The sequence below is a fragment of the Schistocerca americana genome, chromosome 1 (assembly GCF_021461395.2).
Source record: "Schistocerca americana isolate TAMUIC-IGC-003095 chromosome 1, iqSchAmer2.1, whole genome shotgun sequence".
Classification (NCBI taxonomy): Eukaryota; Metazoa; Arthropoda; class Insecta; order Orthoptera; family Acrididae; genus Schistocerca; species Schistocerca americana.
In genome coordinates this window covers 846,673,901-846,693,327 of record NC_060119.1, presented here as the reverse complement: position 1 = coordinate 846,693,327, position 19,427 = coordinate 846,673,901, and the positions used below count along the sequence as shown (strand labels likewise).

Genomic DNA, 19,427 nt, shown 5'->3' with positions numbered 1-19,427 from the left:
TCCTGATGATCTCTGGCTGGAGGCTGACATCAAAGTATAAGTCTTCCCATCGCATCCTAAGCATGCTCTGTGGGCGACAACTATTTTGTTTTATGCAAAGAGCCCAACTCGCTCCAATCCCAAAAGTGAAACTAATAATCCACCAAATAACGTTATTGTAAATTTGGATACACCTTACACACACGTCAAGTATCCGTACATTCCTCGAACCATTGTGGTGTGAACTGCAGTCAGGAGGGGGTGGGGGAGAAGGACTCGCTTCGTCCTGCTGTAATATGCCACTTGGTACTCTGATCAAGTAGTATATGACAACAATATTTCATGGTAGTGCCACATTTTGACAAGCATTCAGTCGCCCCTCAACAACTAACAAATCACTCCTGTTGTGTTACCCAGTAACCCACCCCCCACACCCCGATTACGCGGGTTAGAAAGGCCTGGAGAATAGCTGGTTCGTCTACGGACATTTTGACATCGCTCTGATAGCTCCGCCGTCAAAAACAGAGAGCGGACTCACCTCTAAACACGACAGAATGCTACGGAATGTCCCAGTGACCGTCTCTCACACCGTGTGGTGTGCTGTAGAGCCCACCTCGTCACCACTCGTTCTGTTGCCACTGCACCACAGAAAACAGTATGCGAGATGCGTAGCTAAGATGCTCCCATGTTCCTGAAGTCTGTGCCACTATGTTTCGAACTCCACCTGAAAAGATCCAGTAGCGCTAGACACATTTAATAATTTCATGTGTACACGGTTTCTCATCTGTAAAAACAGCTTTTTTTTTAATACTGAAAATAAGCTTGCATAAGAATGAAATTTTAGACAGGTCACCCTATAGGCTTGGAGTACTCGTTTCACTCGCAGGCCTCTGGTACTACACTGTACACTTTCGTTGTGAGCGTATAGTGCGAGAGAGCTCACTGCGCTGCCTTTAGTTCCACGCGGTATTAGATGTAAAAATACGCGTAGTCTCGTAAATGCATTACGAACTGCACAAGACGCGCGCAAGCTGTAGCGCTTGGCACGGTGTCTCGGCATCTGTCTTCATTCTAAAGCGCAATCCGCTCACTGCGGCGTTTGCCTGGTTGAGATATACGTTCGCACGCTGGAGCATTTCGGCAGCTACCTACTTTGAACGAACGGGACCGGAATGGTCCAGGTAACTATACCCAACACAGTTGCAACTGTCCGCGAAAGGGAACAGCTTTTATTCGACAGGTTGACCTAGCCAGTTACCGAAATTCGCCCGCTAGCAGTGGCAGATGTGAAAGAGAACTCAACACAATGAAATACCGGACTATCATTTTGTCAGTGATAGGTCTAGGTGTTCATGGAGTAAAAATACGCATTTTCGTTCAGCTCTACAGGTCATCTCTTTCCTACACCTCACTGCGATTTAAGTGTTTGTGGACATTTTCGAACTAATTTTGTCCGCTTAGCGCCCCATTGGCCATTGATACTTTGTTACTTTTCTAGCTGCATCTCCGTGTTTTTGTGCACCACTTCTTTCCGCCTGATACTTTACATATCACCCCCCTCCCCCTCCCCTCAACAAGACCCGTAGTTTTCTTTATTGTATCCCGGTCCTTCCGTTCCACTTGAAATCTTTTGGGCTCTTTTTTAGGAATTGTGAGACAAAATATCGAAGGTCTGCTGCGACAATATTGTAGCGAAAGGATAACTAGTAGCGTTCTCGCTTCCCACGCCCGGGTTCCCGGGTTCGATTCCCGGCGGGGGTCAGGGATTTTCTCTGCCTCGTGATGACTGGGTGTTGTGTGCTGTCCTTAGGTTAGTTAGGTTTAAGTAGTTCTAAGTTCTAGGGGACTGATGACCATAGATGTTAAGTCCCATAGTGCTCAGAGACATTTGAGCCATTTTGAGGAAGACTAGCACCTCTTAAGGAGTTGAGAGCCTTTTTCAAACTGAGTACAACAGCAGTTTACCACAAGATCCTAGCTGACGTTGGAGTTTCTAAGAGTGTGAGATTATCTGTCAAGAGCAATTAAATGAAAGTTAACTTGTCATTTTTGTAGACCATACTTCAGCAGTTGCACTAATCCGTACCCGACAATGTACTACAGTACGTAGTAGATAATAGCGGTCGATAAGCTGCTCGTATTATACGTTAAATTTGGGACTAAACATAACTGTAGATTTAAGCAAATGACGACTTCGTGCTATAAAATGAGTGAGAGGCTCTAGGAACTGCTGATTGCAGTCATATGCAAAGTCGCACGAAAAGTGACAGGCTGGTAGGACGCAAAACACATTGTAAAACTAAGTTACATTGTACTGCATGTCCGCTTTTTTACTGCAATTAAATTTCTTTATCTTTAATAAACTCTACGTTACTTGCTCAGTCGCGAAAGAAAGCAAGGTGAAAAGAAATATTAGTTTAAAAAAAAAGTTAAAGTCGTAGAGTATTGTTTGGCCGTATTGGTGAGATATTGGGTTCACAATGTCACCCACACGTAGCTAAGGGTGTGAGTTGTGTATTACACATTTTTGCTGAGTGTGGTTGGTTGTGAAGCTTGCCCAATGTGTTTCAGTGTCTTTTTCGTGTTGCTGATGGCACTGAGAAAAAATGGAGAAGGCACACAGAGCTCCGCGACCCCACTCGAAGTACGAACCACCGTCAACAGTTGTCACATGCCATCACTCGAAGATACACTGCAAGGAAATTTGGCCCAACACACTAGCGTAGTGACTGGTGATTAGGAACTTTAGGCCTCCACCTTTCCTTCTCTGAGGCTCTATTAATCAAATGCTGTGTTGCAGACATAACAAGGAAAACAAATACGATTGAGTCACGCCCGCATCTCGTGGTCGTGCGGTAGCGTTCTCGCTTCCCACGCCCGGGTTCCCGGGTTCGATTCCCGGCGGGGTCAGGGATTTTCTCTGCCTCGTGATGGCTGGGTGTTGTGTGCTGTCCTTAGGTTAGTTAGGTTTCAGTAGTTCTAAGTTCTAGGGGACTTATGACCACAGCAGTTGAGTCCCATAGTGCTCAGAGCCATTTGAACCATTTGATTGAGTCACGAGTACGAAATGACTCTGTATCGTCGTGTTGGTGGGGCACAAATGTGGCTTTTGGCGGAAATTTGGCCAGTGGCGGTTCTGCGACGCTTTCCTGTGCACTTGGCTCCTGCCTGTGGACACGCTTTCTCCCTAAGCGCCGCCCCGAATGGGGGCCGATCGCGCACTTTCTTTCGCCTTTCGTGGAGCCGTTGGGTGCGCCCAGCAAGCGCAAAAAGCTCAAAAGGGGCGGAAGTCAGTCTCTCTCTCTCTCTCTCTCTCTCTCTCTCTCTCTCTCTCTCTCTCTCTCTCTCTCTCTCTCTCTCTCTCCCCCTCTCTGCTAGCGTGTGTGTGTGTGTGTGTGTGTGTGTGTGTGTGTGTGTGTGTGTTTCACTCTAATTCGGGACCTTTGTCTTTCCCGGACAATTGCTCTACTGAGTGAGCAACCAATCTTCCAGCTTGCGAACTTCACAGAGAGCAGTAGCTAAGCTACGTCTCCGCAATAACCTTTCTTTCAGGAGTGCTAGTCCTGCAAATTAGGCAGAAATTAGGAGAACGTCTGAAAAATTATTTCTGTCTACTGGGGAATCTTAAGTTGATTCCCTATTTCTAGGTTTCCAGGTGGCTTTTGACATGGTTCCTGAGAATTGGCTTCTAATAAAACTGCGAGCCTATGATGACGGTGTCTCAGTTGTGCGACTGGATTCGTGATCTTCTGTCAGAAAGGTCACAGTTCGTAATCATCACGAGAAATCATCTAGCGAAACCGAAATGCGACATCGTTTGAAGACGATGTTGTCGTTTAGTGTCTAATAAATTCATCAGAAAATCAAAACCAATTGCAGTGTGCTTTAGACAACATACCTACATGAAATGGAAGAGTGCCAATTGACCGTGAACAATAAAAAATGTGAGGTCGTTACCAAGAAAACTAAAAAAAATCAGTTAAATTTCCGATAGACCATAAATCATTCACGTTTAAACTCCTTACGCAATATAATTACAAGTAACTTGCACTGGAAGCATTACAACCTCGTTCAAAACGATGTGGGGGAAAGCGAACCAAAGACCACGTTTTATTGTCAGAGCACTTACAAAATGGAAACAATGTCCTGTAGGGAGATAAGACCATCGTAGTAAAATAAGAGAAACCAAACTGGCACTGAAAGATTAAGCTGTTCATTTTCTCCACGTGCCACTTGAGAGCGAAACGGTAGAGAAATAGTCTGAAAGTGGTTCTGTGAATCCTGTGTCAAGCACATAAGTGTGAATTGCAGACTAATCATGTAGATGTAGACTGCACTCCGATCGGAGAGTTACGGCCTCAAGAGCGGTCGCTCCCAGTTGCACTTCAGTCGACAACATGTCAACAACATGAAACTGCCTAGACTAGTGGCCAAAGTAACGATTTCACTGCCCTCTTAGTTGATCAGTTGACCCGCATTCGTAATGGCGGTTGAAGTGTCAAGACGGACACGCTCTCTGTCCATCAGACTCTTAGTAGGCCAAGTATCTTTCCTACGTGTTAAGAGGTTTAGGGGTAATACACAGCCACCTGAAACATCTTGCTCCATATTTATTCACGTGTAAGACGCGAAAGAGCAGTCTTGGTCCACGGTGCTACAGTTTGTTGCTGCCTGAATTTCGTGCTGTCCTGTTTTGTTTTCAGTTCTGTTTATCGGCTCTGCTATTTGGCGGAAAAATGTTTGGCAGCTTATATGGCGTTGAAAATTAGATGACACAGGAGGCGTTCGTTATCCATTTCGAGTAAAACGTTACTTCGTCTAGTAAACAATGCCATCTTATCTTTAGTTTCGTACTTGGCATTTATTTCGTGCACATTCACTGCCTCTCTTGGTAGAGACTTTGTAATCCTGCTGAATTCTGAATAATGCCCTCATCTAGATTTACATGGATGCACTGCAAATCACATTTAAGTGCCCGGCAGAAGGTTAATCGAACCACCTTCACAATTCTCTGTTCTTCCAATCTCGTATAGCACGCGGAGAGAACGAACAACTATATCTTTCCTTATGAGCTCTAATTTTCCTTATTTTGGTGATCGTTCCTCCCTATGTAGGTCGGCATCAACAAAATATTTTCGCATTCGGAGGAGAAAGTTGATGATTGGAATTTCGTGAGGCAATATTTGTTCCATATAGGAGACTATTAATGTATTAATTTCAGATTTTAAATTACATTTTTTTCTTCTTCTCCTTCTCCTCAGACTGAAATGGCTGAAAGTGAAAAAAGAAATGGGAAAGAAATGAAATCAAGAGTTCATGCGGATGACTGTGAGGAATGTCATGTTTAACAAAATGACGGCGAGTAAGGCGGCTGAAGCGTATTCACCAATTAAAAAAGAAAAACATCGCCACCTAAGAGAAGAGATTAAAAGCAGAAAAAATAAGGTCTGAAAGAGAGCCGAAGAAAGACGAACTAGTGTTGTGTGCTCCAAAAAAAAATAACCACACAAAGGCTGGCCGTGGAAAGCCAATTACAAAGCGGCGAAGAAAACTAGGATTTACTGAAAGTAATGGAGCAATAAAATATACTGAAAACTGCATTACGTGTTTAGAGTCAACTGAAGAAAAAGATTGAGTGCTGTGTTTGAAGTGTGGAGGCTGGACTCATGTTCGATGTGTGGATCAGGAGAATATTTTGTGTTTCATTTGCAATGTCTGTAAAACAGGGAGCTAAACATTGCTGAACTCAGCTGAAACTGTAACAATGAGTTCTCATGCTTAGGTGTTTTGTTATTATTCAGTAAGTATCAGTGCAGTGAATAATTAAAACCCGACATTATTACAGAGAAGACAATGGCCGAGATTGCGTGATGCTTTCTAGAAACTTTCTAATTGTAGCTCTTTCACTTTCGATGTAATTAAGTACTACAAATAAAATATGAAATTCATTACACTTTGCTATTCACATAACAAGTCTTAAGATAAGAGAATGGTATATTAGCATCCCGTTTAACTACCACAGTTACACGATAATGTCAAAAAAAGCTTACTGCGGACGATACTGTAAGATTTTCCCTTATAGTATAAGCCCTATCCGCCGAAATTCATACGTAAATAAAGATAATTTATGTAGTGGATGGAATTCTTATTTTCATTTCTTACGTCTCTCGACGTTTTTAAAAACGTGTGAGTGTTAAAGATTGTTTCCTTTTCATTATTTATTTTTTGACGTGACTTTTGTGTATGATGTACATGAGATGAATGTTTATTTTCGCCTTGATTGCCTTGCCTTTAATGTTGCATTCTGTTAACGAATCTTCTACATGCAGACAAGCAAGTCTTCTTGCCAGCTCTCTTGAGTGAGGTTTTCAGTACCTTCCACAAATAGTGCGATGTGAGGTTGATACAGCTCTTTAATCCAAACTACTATTTTCAGTTTTCCTCTACATTTGAGCTCGCTCTTGATTTTGATGAAAGTATGTCGATTAAAACTTGACACTATTGTAATTTTTTAGAAACTTTAAATGTGTCTTGAGTACATTGCGGAAGTTGAAAGTGCTTTTCAAGTTCTTTCTCTCTGTTGGCGAAAAAATCTGAGATCACCATAAATCAAAGGAACGCGTCACTGGTTAAAATCATCCTTTTCCCAACATTGTAAAATTTGTGATGGACGTTAAAGTTCATTGGTCATACAGTGTAGGCTTTCACGACCGGTATTGTCTTCGCTTAAAACTTCCGGGCTGATAGGCCGTGGTCGATGTATAAAACTCTCCCCTGACGTTTCGTCTGCGACTGCAGGAGACATCATTCCAGGTAAAGCGGCGAACTGTTCACTGACAGCTACAGCTGGACGTTTTCTTGCGTAAAAGCCGTTTTGAAACAATACAGGTACACGATCGGTGCATATGCGCTATAGATTGTTTCATACGTTAAGAAATAGTTGACACTCCAATCTGATCTTCTGATACAGTTATAGGATGCATTTTCTAACCAGAGTGATAAGAACGGGTGATACGTTCTTATTTACTTCCACACATTTATTCCGTACACCATCATTTTCGTCTTTGTTAATGAAGCTGCGAATGGTGCAGTGGTTCAAATGGCTCTGAGCACTATGCGACTTAACTTCTGAGGTCATCAGTCGCCTAGAACTTAGAACTAATTAAACCTAACTAACCTAAGGACATCACACACATCCATGCCCGAGGCAGGATTCGAACCTGCGACCGTAGCTGTCCCGCGGTTCCGGACTGAGCGCCTAGAACCTCTAGACCACCGCGGCCGGCGAATGGTGCAGGGGAAAAACGTTAGTTAGTAAGCCTTCGTAAGTGCTCGAGTTTTTTTTTTTTTTTTTTTTTTCAACTCTTCTTTTACACTATACTATCAAAATTTTGACAGTTACCTTCTCTGTCATACACAACGTGTTCATTACGTTGTCTATTATTGGAGCTTCATGATCATGTTGGGGACGCTGTCCCGCCTACGAAACAAACCAGTGACGACATAAATCTTCTCTATATCCTCCTACTAATCCTACCTGATAAGAAATAAAGACTGACGAGCATTAATTAAGAATCGTTTGAAGGAGTGGTCTCTAAGCTACCTCCTTCATCGCGTGATTCAGAATTCATTAATGCACGACAGTCGGCTTGTAACAATGAATGTCTTTATCATTCTTCACTTTTTACGTCTGCCAGTACAATATCGGATGTTGTGTTGCGCCCACTATAAGATTTAGCTCGATCTTTTCTACGTCAAATGATAATATAGAGTGCAGATGGAAAAATTCGAGGGTCAGCACAAGAGGAATGTAGCGAGTGCGTCCCGTCTGCGGAAAATTCTGCTGTTCTTGGGAAGCTGCTACACCGGCCACAGAGATGAGACAGCGTTCGCAGAACAGAACGCTCTTTCGGGAATTCATTAGTGGCTCTCGATCTCTGCCGGAGCATGCGCAGTTCCTCGTGCGTCCTCAACTGACGCTGCAGCCACAAGCCACGATTACTGCCCCCTTTCCTCTCCACCTCTCTCTCTTTTTCTTTCTCTTTCTCTTTCTTTCTCCCCCTCCCCAACTTTTATCGTGTACTGACACACATGTTACACTCCTGTTGAAGCAGTTCACGGGTAGAGTATTTATGAAGTCTTCTTCTTTTTCGTAGCCTTGTGCCGTTATCTTCACAGAGTCGGCATGTTAACCTGTAGTTGGCAATATTAGTGTTATACAGTGACCGGATGCCCTTCCTACCGCCCCCCTCCACCCAACCTTCACCCCTTAAAGGGACGGAAATTGTGTGTCCCGTTGTTAGTGTTTAGTGTTATACATGTGGAAGTGTGGAAACGTTTTCGAATTGTTTGCGGATCGTGTAAAAGGCAGTATATAGGAACAACCCGGCATTCGATCCGGATCCGAAGAGGCTCTCCGAACCACAGAAGCGGCTTTCTAACGCGCGTCTATGCGGGCAGGTCACAATTATTTATGAAGTAATTTCTGAAATGTTCATAAACTCCCATAACTACTCAATGATCTCTACCAATTATTAATCGTGAAATAGCAATCGAATCCTTAATAGTCGAGTAGAGTACTTCGCGTAAACATAGACATTAAAATTTTAAAAAATCCGAATATCAAGTGAACAGATAAACAACTGATGTCTCCTGAGGGCTATAGCATTATAGAACATGTTGCACAACACCTAATACCCGATAAAGATTGAGAGAGAATTTGTTCCCGACTATATTTTTCGACTATACGCTGCGAACAGCATCAGTTCAGTGAAGGTTTTGGAAATGCCGTGTGGCTAGGGCCTCCCGTCAGGTAGACCGTTCGCCTGCTGCAAGTCTTTCGAGTTGACGCCACTTCGGCGACTTGCGTGTCGAAGGGGATGAAATGATAATGATAAGGACAACATAACATCCAGTCCCTGAGCGGAGAAAATCTGCGACCCAGCGGGGAATTGAACCTGGGCCGTTAGGTATGACATTCCGTCGCGCTGACCACTCAGCTACCAGGGGCGGACAGCGAAGGTTATTGAAAACACGATGGAACACTCGGAAAACACAACGAACGGAAATTATCAGCGGCAGTCTTAAGCAGCACCAACATTATCTTCCATCATCAATCCACGAACATTCTGTATCGATATAAAGAATACGTGAGATATTTTTAGAAAGTAACGTGTTCTGCATCCAACTGATCCGCTGAATTAGTGCAGCGCGCGTAATTCTGCTTTTAGAAAAGCACATCGCGTGACGCAGGGCGCGCGTGCGTAGCTAGGATAATGGCGCTGTTGTGCGGAACAGTGTCTGCTTGTGGACGGGCCGGCACGCATGAGCTGCAGCCGGGGGGGGGGGGGGGGGGGAGGGGGACGCAGTTGGCGCATACCAAACAGCGCAGCTGTTCAGAGTTGTTCTGGGAATTTTCACTAAAATTTTTGCTACCAAACAATGGAGGCATCAGAGCGAAGTAGGAATAGAAATAGTACTGGGGAAATTTTCGTCTAGATAAATGCACTGTCTTTTTGTATGTAAAGTCAGAACCTGGGAATGAACGAGTAGTCCTGATGAAGAGCACTCGTAACAGTGGCCGGTACGTCAGTCCATAGAACAATATGACGACGGGGTCACATACCGGGAAAACGTTTATGGAAACATGAATATCATTCTCAAAACATTTTTAAATTATTATTTTGATTTTTGTTTAGCAGCCTCTTGTCGCATTTGTCTTAACAATAATTAGCGGTTTTCTTCAAATTTTGAACATCTTCAGATCTAGTTGCGGAGCTACCGGTCAACTTTGTGCCGTGCACATTCTTCATATTTCTTCTAGTGAGTTGTGGAGGCTGTGCACACCCACATAAAGTTGCCCCATTGCTCAGCAACTATCCTAGATCACATGATGTTCGAAATTTGAACTAAACCAATAAGCATTATAGAGACAAATACGGTGATAGAGTGCGAAACAAAAATTAGAATAACAATTCAGTTGCCGCCGAGTTATCTCGACTTGACATAATGTCAAGCTTTCATACATTTAAATTCGATTTCAGAAGTTTTTTTTTTTTACATTCAGATACTTGCCTTCTCAATAGAACTCAAGAATTAATTCTAAGTTTCAGTACTATTAATGCTCTTCAGAATATAATCTGTGAGATAAGAATAGGCAGAACCTGTGCGAATACCGCTGTTCCATAGGTACTCAGATACGGCATCGGTATAACAGTGTTGTAACAGTTAAGCTAAACGGACTGACAAACCTGGTAATAGTTTTATTTTAATCGAATTAAGTTGGGTGATGCTGAGGGAATTAGATTAGGAAATGAGACACTTAAAGTAGTAAAGGAGTTTTGCTATTTGGGGAGCAAAATAACTGATGATGGTCGAAGTAGAGAGGATATAAAATGTAGACTGGCAATGGCAAGGAAAGCGTTTCTGAAGAAGAGAAATTTGTTAACATCGAGTATAGATTTAAGTGTCAGGAAGTCGTTTCTGAAAGTATTTGTATGGAGTGTAGTCATGTATGGACGATAAATAGTTTGGACAAGAAGAGAATAGAAGCTTTCGAAATGTGGTGCTACAGAAGAATGCTGAAGATTAGATGGGTAGATCACATAACTAATGAGGAAGTATTGAATAGGATTGGGGAAAAGAGGAGTTTGTGGCACAACTTAACAAGAAGAAGGGACCGGTTGGTAGGACATGTTCTGAGGCGTCAGGGGATCATAAATTTAGTACTGGAGGACAGCGTGGAGGGTAAAAATCGTAGAGGGAGACCAAGAGATGAATACACTAAGGAGATTCAGAAGGAGGTAGGTTGCAGTGAGTACTGGGAGATGATGAAGCTTGCACATGATAGAGTAGCATGGAGAGCTGGACCATACCAGTCTCAGGACTGAAGACCACAACAACAACAATGACAATTGTAAAGATGCTCAACAGTTACACATGTAAATTTCATAAGGGAGAACGAACAACCAGATATGGGTGCGCAGTGAGCCGTTGGCCTATGTAACTGGAATTACGCAGAACTATGCTGTACCAATACTCTCTGTTGCAGACCTGCTGAGTTTAAATTTAATAACAATTTTTTGCGTTTGTGTCAGCGTTCAGTAGTCATATAGCAGTTGGGAAGCGTACAACGAAGAGAATACTGGATTTGCAGCTGTGAAGGCCGCTAGAGCGGATGCCCCGGTCACGGGTCTGTGCGCGCGGACTGCGGGTCCGCTCAGAGGACTGGTGGAGCACTCCGTCCTACGGCGCATCTGGCGGGCACCTGCGCCGTTGTCACAGATAACATTCCGAACACAGCGCTGATGGGGCGCCGCGTCCGGAATGCCGTCCCACGCCAGCTAGCAGAGGCCTCTGGCCCCAGTCTGGCCCCCTCCTCCAGAACTACTCCATACTGTTCACTGAGTCGGCATGTTCGATCTACCGCAAGTAACACTACACTCCGCCTGACACGAGACTTACTCTTGGCTGCATCCGTGATCACGATTGCCATGGGCTCCATTTATCCGAGTAAGCAATGTCACTGCTCACTACACCTTTCGAAAGACTGAGTTTCTTCAGAATCGAACCCCTTTGCAAGTGCTTCTTATCCCGTAGTTTGCTGATGCACTAAACTGGTGCTGATAAACTGCTCTATTTCATAGGAAACTACTGATAGACAATGACAAAGTGATTCTTATAATTTCTTACAACGTTATTTTATTTGTAGCGCCGAAAATTTTTTGCAGCTTGTAAAGAAATTTCATTTTCAATACAAGAAGGACCCATTGAACAGCGAATGAAATCAGTAGTAGTGAATATTACTGTTTCTACACAGAAGGTGTTGAGAGACGGACAGTTACCGTAGAGGACGATGGAGAGAAATATACTTCATTTACCAAATTTTCCTTAATCCCAATGTGAGAAATACGGAATACACTGTCTGATCAAAAATGTCCGGACACCTAATAATGGATATGAGGTATATCCAACGTTCACCCTTATGACGTCTTGAACTGAGCTTAGGACCTTCTAATAACTTGTGGAATGTCTGCGGAGGAATCGTCATAAAGAATGGAAACCAGAGATGATAGTTAATTTGGTCGCTAGGATCTGGAGTTAAATCGAGGTTATAACTCATGCCAAATGTGTTTTATTTGGCCGCGCGAGGTAGCGGTGCGGTCTAGGGCGTCTTGTTACGTTCGCCTCCCCCCCCGTCGGAGGTTCGAGTCGTCCTTCGGGAATATATATAAAAATGTGTGTGTGTGTGTGTGTGTGTGTGTGTGTGTGTGTGTGTGTGTGTGCGTGCATTAGCTTAGGGACCGATGACCTCAGCAGTTTGGTCCCATAGTCCTTACCACAAATTTCCAAAATTCGTTCTATTCGGTTCAGGTCAGGACACGGTGCACCCTAGTTCATTTCACGAACGTTATTGTCCACAGACCATTGCCATACAGATGGTGCGTTATGAATGGGTGCAGTTTCATGCTGATAGAATTATCGTCTTTGAACTGTTCCTTTGTTTACAGTATGCAATGCCGAAAAACGTGTTAATACCCTTCGGTATTAAGCGTTTTCTTAATTGCAATAAGAGGACCGCACCCTAACAACGAAAAACATCACCGTCACCACCACCACCTCCCGTCTACGTACTTCGCTGTTGACATTACTCCTTACGGCAAGTGACAGGTAACGTGCTCCAGGAATTTGCCAAATCCAAACCTTTCCATCGGATTTCCATAGTGATTCATCGCTCTAAATCACTCTTTTTTTTTTCAGTCCTCCACTGTCCAGTGCTTCCGTGACCAGGTCGGTCGTGCTCGATGTATCTCAGTAAGCTATGTCACTGCCCATATAAGAGCCTCCTCACAGTTTAGCTGTGGTTGTCTCTTCAATTCACAATCCCAGCAACAGCAGTCAACTTGCGCACATTTAGAAAGGTTGAAATACCATCACGAATTTGTTACTCATCTGACATCCAATGACCAGTCACTGAGCGCTCCTGAGCGGCTCATTCTCCTGCTGGTGCTCCTCTGCTGACAACGTAATATTCACTGCCTCCCTCTATTGTGGTGGATTCGTCTCTTGTGATATCAGTGGTCAACTCTGTATCACATACGGCTGTCCGAAAGCTTTCGGTCACATTGTGTTGAGACTAAGCGTTTAGTGTTTTCTGAAGGATTCGCTGCTTTGCGCGTGCGATTATACATTTGCACGTTTAAATTTGTATCATCATTTAATTGCGTCAGAAAAATGACTACGAGTAATAGCCGTGCTGTGTTATGACTATATAGTTTTACTGCACAGGGGTCCCATGTTAGTGTAGTGTGATATTCAATTCAACGACATGTATTAGCAGGATCAGTAGTATACGAAGAATAATCAGTACACAGACAGCGAAAAAGTAGCGCCGGTACATGGCGGTAGCGGACAGCGAGGGAGCAGGGCGCTACGCGAGACACTCACATGTTTCTGTTTTTAGGAAAACTGGCGCAACCCGTTGCACCTTTACTGACCCGCTAAACCCCTCGACCTTAATTCCGTAGAAAATGTCCAGGATTGTTTGGTACAGTGGGTAAGAAATAGTAATCAACATAATAACTATTTAGTCCTTGTACGAAACATAATCATTGAGTGGCTTCAGCTGGGTACAGCACACCCGAAGTAACTTGTGGGTTCCCTATCCTCGTGGAACTGAGGCTCTCATGAAGACTAGAAGCACGTTACGCTGTGTTAGCGGTCTGAATAACTTTTGGTGGATTGTGTTTATACGAGGGGCATTCAATAAGTAACAACACTTTTTTTAAATCTGTGTTCAATGCGACGGCCTTACGCCACCTACCAGGGAGAGCCTGTACGCACGTACCACTCTAGTGGTCGACGTCAGAGCCAACGTTTTGCTGCCTCAGTACCCTCGCCCTCATCCACATACTGCTTCTCGCGGAGTGCATCCTTTGTTGAGCCACACAGAAGGAAGTCGGAAGGTGCGAGATCCAGCCTGTAGGGTGGAGGAGGAAAAACAGTTCAGTGAGGTTTAGTGAGCTCGTCTCGGCTGCGCAGACTATTGTGAGGTCTTGCGTTGTCACGGAGAAGGAGAAGTTCGTTTGTGTCATCTCGAATGAGAGTGTCCGCACGTTTCAACATTGCAGGAGTCCCAGTTGTGTGCGGCCGGCCGGCACGCCGGAGATCAGACAGATTTGCGCGACCTTGTTCCGATGATGACGGACGCCTCGTTCAACGACTCACCGCACTTTTAATTACTGTCATGTCTCGGTAGACATTCTGCAAGTGGCTATGAATATCTGCGATGCTTTGGTTCTCCGCCAAAGAAAACACAGTGACAGGTCTCTGCTTGGAACGCAAATCCATTATAGATGTACATTTCGAAGGCTACGAATAGCGCCGCTAGCTATCGGAACTTCGTGAAACCATAGGGACTCCGCTGTGGCCGAGCGGTTCTAGGTGCTTCAGTCCGGAACCGCGTGAGTGCTACGGTCGCAGGTTCGAATTCTGCCTCGGGGATGGATGTGTGTGATGTCCTTAAGTTAGTTACGTTTAAGTAGTTCTAGGGGACTGATGACCTCATATGTTAAGTCCCATAGTGCTCAAAGCCATTTGAGCCATAGCGACTCCGCATTTTTTGAACCGGAACTGGTCTAGAAAAAAAAAAAGATACATTCTGTTACTTACTGAACACCCCTCGTACTGCAGATTAACGTTTTTATGTGCTGTAGTCTGTAAGTATTGAGTGGTAGAGAAACAATGCAGATCTAAAGCTCTGGGTTTCGATCCTTGATTAGCCCTGGAGCTATTATCTGGTCTCTTACCACTTTTCACCTCTATCAGCATGAGAAATGCCGAGACGCATATGGTTTGGAGTCTACGTTAAACTGTTGGTCCCCCTGTAACTGGCTAAGTAAGTAAATTCAGAGGTTGGGGAAAGGCAAGGGCATAACGCCTCCAATAGGATCATGCCTCGTAAAGTTAGCTGGTGTTCAAACCAATATTGTTCAAAAATGTGTGTGAAATCTTATGGGACTTAACTGCTACGGTCATCAGTCCCTAAGCTTACACACTACTTAACCTAAATTATCCTAAGGACACACACACACATCCATGCCTGAGGGAGGACTCTAACCTCCGCCGGGACCAGCCGCACAGTCAATGACTGCAGCGCCTCAGACCGCTCGGCTAATCCCGAGCAGCAAAACCAATATTCGGGCTGATGACAGCTTTACCTCATTTTGACTAGAAGTATGATATTCAGGAGATACGTCGATAACAGACAATGAGAGAATGGCAAATACGCACGCAAGTCGAAATAGAAACATGTGTTATGTCAGTCGTATCAGAAGCTTGTTTCGTGTGCAAAATGACGCTTCGGCTCAGGTTTTAGTTTTTCATGTAATTTCGTGTTTCGTTGCGACGTGTCAAAGGGTCTTCTTCCGAGATAGCGAGAAAGGAAGGCGGAAGAGGAGGAGGGCGGAAGAGAGGGTTGTGAGGAGGGCTGAGCATCGCACCGGCGCCGCAGGCGGCCCTCGCTGCGGTAATCACAGGTGAGGCGAGGGCGGGCTTCCATTGGCAGCTCCCGGCGCGGCGTGAAATCCCGGCTCCGTGCCTGGCGATCGCGCGCCGCAAAAACAAACGGCGGCGTTGCGACTTCATCTCGGCGCCAGCCTAGCCCGGCCGCGGCCGCACGCACCGCCAGTCCCAGCGGCGCAGCCACCCAGAGCGCCATTGTGGAACCCTTCTCTTTCATCCCGCCTGCGTCCAATCCTCTGTCCTCCCATTCACACTATGCACCGGCAGAGATTGCTCAGTCGCTGTTCCTTAACGCCGCTTTGAATGCCGGTCGTAGAAGCAGCTCCCATTTCTAGCAACTTTGTTCTCGAAAACAACGGATCGCCCTCTCGTCATACTGAATAGCACGGCTAGGTCATTATTTCTGCAATGGGTGGAACTTCTTTACAGCAGCTATCTGTTCGACATCTACAAACGTACTCTGCAAACCACCAGCGGCGCACTGTAAGTCGTTCCATTTCTTCCAGAATGAAATTTTCACTCTGCAGCGGAGTGTGCGCTGATATGAAACTTCCTGGAAGATTAAAACTGCGTGCCGGGCCGAGACTCGAACTCGGGACCTTTGCCTTTCGCGGGCAAGTGCTCTACCAATTGAGCTACCCAAGCACGACTCACGCCCCGTCCTCACAGCTTCACTTCTGCCATTATCTCGTCTCCTACCCTCCAAAGCTGTGAGGACGGGGCGTGAGTCGTGGTTGGGTTGCTCAGTTGGTAGAGGACTTGCCCGCGAAAGGCAAAGGTCCCGAGTTCGAGTCTCGGTCCGGCACACAGTTTTTAATCTTCCAGGAAGTTTCATATGAGGGCACACTCTGCTGCAGAGTGAAAATTTCATTCTGGAAACATCCCCCAGGCTGTGGCTAAGCCATGTCTCCGCAATATCCCTTCTTTCAGGAGTGCTAGTTCTGCAAGGTTCGCAGGAGAGCTTCTGTAAAGTTTGGAAGGTAGGAGACGAGATACTGGCAGAAGTAAAGCTGTGAGGACGGGGCGTGAGTCATGCTTGGGTAGATCAGTTGGTAGAGCACTTGCCCGCGAAATGCGAAGGTCCCGAATTCGAGTCTCGGTCTGGCACACAGTTTTAATCTGCCAGGAAGTTTCATTCCCTTTCTTGTTCCACCCGCCAATGAAACAAGGGAAAAACGATGGTCTATACGCTTTCGTACGAGCTCCCATTTCTCTTTTCTTCCGATCCGTGTAAGGGATGTTGATGACAGCAGGATCGTTCTAGAGTCTGTTGCCAGAGCTGATTCTCTAAACCTTTTCTATATTCTCCCCTCTAGGTACTCCCATTTAAGTTGTAGCATTTCTGTAATACTCTCGCATTGGTCTTCTTATTCTCCTTGCTGCATAGGTCTTCAACCATCAGGTTGGTTTCCAGCAGTTGGCCGTGCATTTCTATCTTAGGTCTCCCTCTTTGAGAGGGGTATATAGCAGCTGGTACCCTCCATAATTTGGTTGGTGTATTCTAGTTTCGGTCTGCCTCTTGTATGTTTCCTTCCTTCCACTGTCGATGATACCATCATGTCTCAGAAGATGGCTGGGTGATCGATTACCTTCAGCAGACGAGGCTTCTCTTCCTCCACTCTGCAGAGCCTATCTTGTATTACCCGGAAATCGTCGGTATTCTGCTGTACCGTGTGGAAGGCCACAGGGAGCACGTCCGTATACCACTTTCTAGTATCAGCGGCACGCAGTTGACGTCACCAAGTGTAGGTGCCTGAAGATAACATTGTTACAACGTTGAAACTAGTTGCCAAAATGAACTCGACACCTTAAATACAGCTGGGGGAATTTCTTCATTTTTAATATAAACTGCTCTCTATGGTCGTATCCTGGTTATTGGTCCACGGTGTTGTATAGTGTCTAACGCCTTTCAGAAATCTAATAAGACATGCAAGGGATCATAAAGCGATCAAGATCTACAAAAAGTTACAAAATATTTCTAAACTAGAATGTCGGTCGATTTGATGATTAGTGCTACGGGTGAAATGTTGTGTTAGGTTAGTTTCCGCTAGATAGGAGAGAACATACGTTCAGTGACGTGCAAGTGCTCCACGTACTTTTAGTCTCATTGTTTTTTCTGTTCTTCAATATTACACAAAGTAATTACTGGTGACACAGCTCATCGAACGTGCAGGCGCCACATGAAATCCAGCTGAGTGATATCTCTTTCTCTCATCGGACCCTGTCGCTTCGCAAATTTCACCCGCTGTCATGACTGGTTTCGCTGTTGCCCAAGTGGGCAATTACTGTACACACGTTGAGACAATGTCCAGTGGACGTCTTACAAAGTGCAAACTCACTGACGTTCATGGTTAGCAAGAGGTAAGCGATAAATTCAGAATAACATTAGTTGTATAGTCCGTACTGTGAACAAATGTGCAGTATGTGGTCCCAAGACGAGAGAGAGAGAGAGAGAGAGAGAGAGAGAGAGAGAGAGAGAGAGAGAGAGAGAGACGGAAATTAGATACCGTTATTCTTTAGTTATGAAAGTATTTTTATGCTTTTAATTTCGATGTAACTTCCCTCGGTTTAATTACTGATCTTTATTAACATAGCTGTGACCGCTAGATGTGTTAATTACGCGGAGAATGGCACCATGACCGCAAGAATACCTCACCGGGAACGTAGTTGGCGGTTAGGACCAGCTAGGTTATGGCGACCTAACATGCTCTGTCGAATTCCCTTAGAACTTGCTTGTAAAAGTGACGTAGTACTCTGGAAACTTTGATTTGTGGTGTGAGTAGTGAATTTCGCAAACCTCGCTCGGACCTTTACATAGGACCCAGTAGGGCTACTCAGCCTCAATCCTGTTAGCCCTCTGAAACATGAAATGGAATTGAAACGTCGTGTGGTGATGGCCTCCCGGTGGGTAGACCTGATCGCCTGGTGCAAGTCTTTTGAGGTGACACCACTTCGGCGGATTTCGCGTCGATGATGATGATGATGATGATGATGATGACAGAAACACCCCAGTCCCTGGGAGGAGAAAATCTCCAAACCAGCCGGGTATCAAACCCGGGCTGACTGAAACATGAAATACGTAACGTCCGCATAGTGTAATCCATGTACACCAAAGTGGACTTCGCGTCACAGTGTTGAAGAAATCCTTGTACTTAGGGGTTCTAAATTTTCAGGAGTGGTAAGAACGTCTAAAATTGCGAAATGTATTCAGTATTCGTTATTGTCACTATCGAAAGATGAACTGTCGATTCGCATTCTGCAGCTGCCGCGACAAAGCATCTACCGCATCGTCAGGTTCCACTGTAGCTCCTCTTTGCACGTAGTTCTGTTTGTCATCTGTACCCGATAGTGTCTTTATAAATGTCGGTAAGTTATTTCATAGATTTGTATTCTTTTACGCGAGGAACATGATAATTGACATTAGTTCTGACTTCAGTCAAAATTGTTTTTACAATGAAATGAACACCCTTAGCTGGTTACAGGCGTTGACATACATCAACGGGGACAGATGAAAATGTGTGCCCCGACGGTGACTCGAACCCGGGGTCTCCTGCTTACATGGCAGACGCTCTATCCATCTAAGCCACCGAGGACCCAGAGGATAGCGCGACTGCAGGGATTTATCTCTGGCACGCCTCCCGCGAAACCCACATTCTCAACGTATTGTCCCGCACTACATTCGTAGTGCCCCCGCTCATTATGCTCATTACTCGCGGCGCGTTGCCGATTCCCGTAAGAGTTCGGGCACTGTTTGTGCATTCGCAGAGAAGAAGAAGATGGTCAAGTGGCCGGTGAGCCTTATCTATACCATCTTAGTATATATATATATATATATATATATATATATAGTTAAGCCTCACCGGCCACTTGACCATCTTCTTCTTCTGTGCGAATGCACAAACAGTGCCCGAACTCTTACGGGAATC

General features: G+C 44.9%; 1 protein-coding gene across 3 annotated transcripts in view; it reads left to right on the top strand.

Annotated features, from left to right (window-relative positions):
* Positions 1-19,427, top strand: part of LOC124613303 (protein outspread) — a 760,625-nt gene that overhangs the window by 362,141 nt on the left and 379,057 nt on the right. The window lies entirely within an intron of this gene.